Genomic DNA, 7,329 nt, shown 5'->3' with positions numbered 1-7,329 from the left:
ATTGCCCTGGTTGGAATTGAGAATGACACGCTTTAACAAATGTTCATCATGTGCAAAACTTACCGGCTATAAAGAAACGATTAGATGGAAAGAAGAAAACAAACAAATCATCGTATAATAGGAAAAAGCAGTATAAACACAAGCACAATGACTATAATATGTCAGTTTACTATAACTGAAACAACTAGTTTAACGTAACTTTCCCCTGTTGTTTGCTGTTCACCTCACTTACTCACAATAAAATAATAACTAATTTAAGAGTTACAAAATCATACCGAAACAATTATCTCTCTTTATTAACGTTACGATCTATGTAATCTATGATAATCTTATTGTATGAAAATGTGTGCTACCAATTGACTAGCACAGTTCATTATTAATGTAACAACTAGTTTATCTTAACTTTACCACTGTTTTTGGCTTTTAACCTCTTTTCTTTTCTTTTCTTTTCTTTTCTTTTCTTTCTTCAGGGAGTCTTCCACATTGTTAAGCTTTTAAGCTTTATGGAAGACTTCCTCCACTTTGTACTTTTGTGGCAAACAAACCTCACTAGCGAACAACATATCGTTGTATGTTCATTCAACTTGTCATTCATATACTCGATAACCATGTTATTGTCTTAAATCGTGCTTTACCAATTTTGTGAAAATTATCATATTCCATTAAAATTGTGTACGAAATAAAATAATTTACAGGAATTGATTGCCCTGGTTGGAATTGAGAATGACACGCTTTAACAAATGTTCATCATGTGCAAAACTTACCGGCTATAAAGAAACGATTAGATGGAAAGAAGAAAACAAACAAATCATCGTATAATAGGAAAAAACAGTAAAAACACAAGCACAATGACTTTAAAATACCAGTTTACTGTAACTGTAACAACTAGTTTAACGTAACTTTCCCCTGTTGTTTGCTCTTCACCTCACTTACTCACAATAAAATTATAACTAATTTAAGAGTTACAAAATCATACCGAAACAATTATCTCTCTTTATTGACATTACGATCTATGTAATCTATGATAATCTTATTGTATGAAAATGTGTGCTACCAATTGACTAGCACAGTTCATTGTTAATGTAACAACTAGTTTATCTTAACTTTACCACTGATTTTGGCTTTTAACCTCACTAGCTCACAACATATCGTTGTATGTTCATTCAACTTGTCATTCATATACTCGATAACCATGTTATTGTATTAAATCGTGCATTACCAATGTTGTGAAAATTGTCATGTCTCATTAAAATTGTGTCTGCACATAAAAAAATTACAGGAATTGATTTCACTGGTGGCTTCTTTGAAAGGGTAATATGTAATGACATGTATGTACGATCGTTAATCATGATAAAGGTTTACCGTCTAAAAAGAAACGGATAGATAGAAAAAAAAAGAACAAACGTTATTTAATAGAGGCAAAAAACAGCTAAGACATGAGCACAGTGGCTCTCAAATCAAAGTTTATGACATGTGATATAATAATTTTTCATTAGATTTCCACTGTTTGTGGCTCTTCACCTAACTAACTGATATCATTGAATGGTAAATATTAAAGTTACAAATTCATTTCAAAACAATCATCCCCTCTTCATGGCATTACGATCTGTGTAATAGATGACCATTTTATTATATTAAATCGTGCTTGACCTATTGACTAGCAAAGTTGATGATCACTGAAACAACTAGTTTTCGATTACTTTTCCCTTGCGTTTGGCTCTTAACCTCACTAGCTCACAACATATCGATGTATTTTCATTGAATTTGTCATTCATTCACTCGATAACCATATATTGTATTAAACCGTGCGTTACTAAAGTTTGCTAGTTATAATATTTCATTCTTTTATATATTTGTTTATTTCAAATTGTATATAAAAAGAAACATTTTGCAGGAATTAATTGCCATAATGGGAATATATATAATAACACGGTTCAACAACTGTTAATCATGATCAAAACTTACGAACTGGAAAGAAACGAATAGATAGAAAGAAGAAAACAAACAAATCATCATATAATAAGGAAAAACAGTAAAAAAAAAATCACAATCACTGCGACGTTAAAATGTCAGTTTACTAAGACTGTAACAAGTAGTTTTCCGCACCTTATACCTATCTTTGGCTGTTAACCTCACAAGCTCAAAACATTAATTAATAATGTTATAGTACATATTCATTCCAAAGCAATCATCGCCCTTCTGTTTTAATGTCTAACTTTCTGCACCATAGAGGGCTATACCCCGCACGAGAGATTTTACCTGCTGTAGAAACTAGTTTTCCGTAACTTTCCCGCTGCCTTTGGATCTTAACCTCAGTAGCTCAAAACATATATGAATAATGTTAGAGTTACAAATTCATTTCATTACAATCATCTCTTTTTATTGACATTGCGATCTATGTAATCGATGACCATATTAAATCGTGCGTTACCAATGTTGTGCAAATTGTAATACTTTAATAAGATTTCATATGAAAATAAAGAGGTTACAGAAAGTGATGACCCTCGTGGGAATAGTTCATGACACGGTTCTACAAATGTTAGTCATGAGCAAAACTTACCGACTATAAAGAAAAGAAAAGATGGAAAGAAGAAAACAAACAAATCATCATATAATAGGGAAAAAAAGAGTAAAAACACAGTGACTTTAAAATGTCAGTTTACTATAACTGTTACAACCAGTTTTCTGTACCTTTTACTCTGCTGTTTGCTCTTCACCTCACTCACAATATATTCATGAATGATGTAAGAGTTACAAATTCATTCCAAAACAATCATGTCTCTTCATTGCCATTACGATCTATGTAATCGATAACCATTGTATTGTATTAAGTGTTGCGTTACCAATTGACTAGCACAAGAAAATATTATAGAGAAAAAAATTAAACCATTACAAGCACTGTGACGTTCAATTTTAGCATACTTAAACTGTAACAAGTAGTTTTCCGCACATTTTCACCTGTCTTTGGCTTTTAACCTCACAAGCTCAAAATATCAATGAATCATGTTAGATAACATATTCATTCCAAAGCAATCATCGCCCTTTATGGCATTATGATCTTTGTAATCGATGACCATTTTATTGTATAAAATCGTGCGTGACCAAATGACTCGCAAAGTTTATTATAACTGAACCACTATTTTTCTATCACTTCTCCACTGCTTTTGGCTCTTAACGTAACTAGCTCACAACATATCATTGTATGTTCATTGAACTTGTCGTTCATACACTCGATAACCATGTTATTGTATTAAATCGTGCTTTACCAATGTTGTGAAAATTATCATATTTCATTGAATTGTGTACGAAATAAAAGAATTTAAATCAATTGATTGCCCTGGTTGGATTGTGAATTAAACGCTTTTACAAATGTTCATCATGATCACAACTTACCGGCTATGAAGAAACGAATAGATGGAAATAAGAAAACAAACAAATTATCATATAATAGAGAAAAACAGTTAAAACACAAGCACAGTGACTTTAAAATTTCAGTTTACTATAACTGTAAAAACTAGTTTTCTATAACTTTTCCCCTGCTGTTTGCTCTTCACCTCACTTACTCACAATATATTAATGAATAGTGTAAGTGTGACAAATTCATTCCAAAACAATCATCTCTCTTCATTGACATTACGATCAATGTAATCGATAACCATTTTATTGTATTAAGTCGTGCGTTACCAATTGACTAGCACAGGGGAATAGTTAATGACATGAAAGTTCAATTGTTAACCATGATGAAGACTTACCTTCTGAAACGAAACGGATAGATAGAAGAAAAGGACAAACGTCATTTAATAGAGAAAAACATCAAAGACATAAGCACATTAGCACTTAAATGATGTGAAAATTATGATATTTCATTCAAATTGAGTATCAATATGAAAAATTTACAGAAATTGATTGCCCTCATGTGACTAATTGATGACACGGTTCTACAAATGTTAATCATAAGCAAAACTTACCTCCTATTAAGAATGAATTAGATGGAAAGAAAAAAATACACAAATCATCATATAAAAGACAAAACAGTAAAACATAACACAGTGACTTTAAAATGTCAGTTCACTATATCTGTAGAAACTAGCTTTCCGTAACTTTTCCGCTGCTTTTGGATCTTAACCTCAGTAGCTCAAAACATATATGAATAATGTGAGAGTTACAAATTCATTTCATTAAAATCATCTCTCTTAATTGACATTGCGATCAATGTAATCGATGACCATGTTATTGTATTAAATCGTGCTTTACCAATAATATGTAAATTGTAATATTTGTTTTTAAATTTTGTATGAAAATAAAAAATTGACAGCGGATTGATTGCCCTCGGGGGAATAGATAATGACACCGTTCTACAAATTTTAATCATTACAAAAACTTACCGCCTTCCAAGAAACGAATAGATGGTAAGAGGAAAACAAACAAATCATATAATAGAGAAAAACAGTAAAAACACAAGCACGGTGACTTTAAAATGTCAGTTAACCAATACGGTAACAACTAGTTTTCGGTAACTTTTTCCCCTGCTTTTGGCCCTTAACCTCACTAGCTCACAACATACCAATGAATAATGTTAGAGTTACAAATTCATTTCAAAACAATCATCTCTTCATTGACATTACAATCTATATAATCGATGACCATTGTATTGTATTAATTTGTGCGTTTATAAGTTTATAATAACTTTAAAAAAAACTAGCTTTTGTCAACATTTCCCCTACTTTTGACTCCTTACTTCACCTGCTGCTAACATATCGCTGTATCTTTTATTAACTTATTCATATAATCGATAAACATGGTATTGTAAAATATCGTGTCTAACAATGTTGTGCAAGTTATAATATTTCATTCAAATCGTGTATGAAAATAAAGCATAATCAGGAATTGATCACCCTGCTGGTTTCTATGGAAGTGGTAAAGGTAATGACATGTATCTATCATCGTTAATCATGATAAAAACTTACACTCTGAAAGGAAACGAATAGAGAGAAGTAAAGAACAAATCGTTAAATGAACAAACTAACCTTAATTAACATACACACAGTGACTTTAAAATGTCAGTTTATTATAACTGAAACAACTCTTCGGAAGCTTTTGGCTCTCAACCTCACTAGCTCATAGCAGCTTCAATGATTAATGGTAGAGATACAAATTCCCTCCAAAACAATTGCTGTATTTGAATTAACATTGTGATCCATATTATCGATAAAAATATTGCTGTATTAAAACCTGCATTACCAATGTTGTGCAAATTATGATATGTTATTCAATTTGTGTATGAAAATAATGAAAGAACAAGAATAAATTTTCCTCGCGCAAATAGATATTGACACAGTTTTTCAAATGTTAATGATGACTAAAGCTTACCGGCTACAAAGAAACGAATGGATGGAAAAGAATCATCATATAATAGAGAAACAGTAAAATCGTCAGTATTAGTTGAATATAACTGAAACAACTAGCTTTTCCGATGGTTTTAACTCTCAACATAAGCTTTCCGTATACTGCAATATCGACATGACACAACCAAAAGGGAATAATGTAGGCTTCGTTAGTTCCGCTAACCAATTAACTGCCACCTGTGATGTTCCTTAACAGCACATAGTTATGGTGTCGAAACTGTGTGACGTTAGTGGCACTAGCTCGGGACTTGTGGGGCCAGGACTATGTACTTGTCTGGGACAGAATCTGCTTTGGACCCCATGCAAACTTTGACTCGTATGTACTGACTCGACATTAGCCCTGACTAATTAGAATATCAAAGGACTTAGTGAACATATATTCGACTTAAAACATTCAGCAGGATATTGATGCAACTCACATTTTTCTTGGAAGTTGAACCGCTAGAGATGAAGATAAGCAAAAAAAAGTTAATACACTTCCATTCGAATAAGATACTGGTGCTGGTCTCAACCTAGGCACTTCTTCAGGTTCCTCACCAATGCATCTTGTATTGTAATTTAGAAACTAGTTATGTTTAATGAACATATTTCAACTTACTATTTTTACCATAATTTCAGTAAGTACACGTAAAGTTCTGTGCTGTGATGATACTTACTTTAGTTTGCGTTCTAATCCCATTAAGCCTTTTCTACCAACCCAAAGGGCACGTGCGCCAATCTGTTAGTTAGTTACATGTTATGTTACTTAGGGGCTTTTCTCTAACCATGGCTGCAAATTATATTCTTATTTTCCTTGTTTGGAATATTTTATGTGCAATCAGACACATCTATTGAAGAGTGACTAATATCAAAGAGAGAATTTAACGAATATCATCTAGAGCAAGCACCAATTTGTTTTAAGAAACTTGTCTGTGACCCTCTACATGAAATACATCTTCCATATATCTTCAACGAAGATAAGAGAGGGCATTCCAGAATTGCTTTGTAATCTCTCGTTTCCTCCTTCTTGTGCTTATGACAACTAAAAACTAAGGAGCAAGATGCATTTCTTCTCTCTTTTTTCTATTCATTGCCAATCCACTATGTTAACGTGTACCGGTAGAATTCCTCCTTCGCACGTGCCCGAGATGACTACAATGTGCTGAAAAGTATACTATGTTCCCCTTTGGTATTCGCAAATGGATTTGCTTGGACGTGACATAATGACTAAACCTACAGCATAAGACAGGTTATTTGAACTATGTATGTACTGGTTTTACTGAATAGTTTATCAGACCTATATCACTACGGAAATTGATCTAAAACTTGAAATACACCTCATGCTACATTGTGTATGGCGTCGACACTTACGTTGCTCCACTCATCTTGGTTTGTAGCTGTGTTTAACTGAAATCAGAAATTGTAGCGACAAGGTGTAAACATGAAGTAACTTATTGTCGACAAATATTAATTGATGTCAATATGCAAACCATTTTCAAGCGTTTGACATATTGCTTGCTGCCTACTAATGGTTTCGTTGTCTGTTTTGCTATGATATGAGGCTTAAACACAGTGCTAACTGAACTTTCTAAAGGTTTTAATAATTTAAAAAGCATGCCAAGCTTGGCATAAATTATATATTGGCAAACCCATCTGACAAACGTCGACGTAAGCCCGAAAAGCTAACAAACACCACAACAAAATGATTCATCGTGCATGTAAGAGTGCATTTACATCTCTTTCACATAAAGTTCCTTAGTCATTCCCGGTGCAGAACTACTACTTACTACTACTTATTAATCCCTGATGAGAAACCCTGCTGAAAAACTAAATAAAAGCGATATTTTACACCATGAAAGTTAATAGTTGACAAAGCATCTGTCTTCCCCTCAGCAACTTTTGTCGAGTGAAGAGCTTTATCAAATTCATGGAAGCAAATAACAGC

General features: G+C 32.8%; 1 long non-coding RNA gene across 2 annotated transcripts in view; it reads right to left on the bottom strand.

Moving 5' to 3' along the window:
• Nucleotides 1–869: 869 nt before the first annotated feature.
• The window catches only part of LOC139971994 (uncharacterized), a 264,346-nt gene continuing 257,886 nt past the window's right edge, over nt 870–7,329 (bottom strand). Inside the window, exons 3-5 of one of the 2 annotated variants that reach the window (XR_011794564.1) lie at nt 6,756–6,791; nt 3,969–5,846; nt 870–3,755 (exon numbers count right to left, since the gene is read on the bottom strand). This is a non-coding gene — a long non-coding RNA (uncharacterized lncRNA). Of the gene's footprint in view, nt 5,847–6,755; nt 6,792–7,329 lie in introns of both variants that reach the window. The other variant, XR_011794563.1, reaches the window with a different exon arrangement.

This window comes from Apostichopus japonicus, chromosome 8 (assembly GCF_037975245.1).
Source record: "Apostichopus japonicus isolate 1M-3 chromosome 8, ASM3797524v1, whole genome shotgun sequence".
NCBI classification, from domain to species: Eukaryota; Metazoa; Echinodermata; class Holothuroidea; order Aspidochirotida; family Stichopodidae; genus Apostichopus; species Apostichopus japonicus.
The sequence above is the reverse complement of the archived record's forward strand: the minus strand, read 5'-3'. Positions and strand labels throughout refer to the sequence as shown.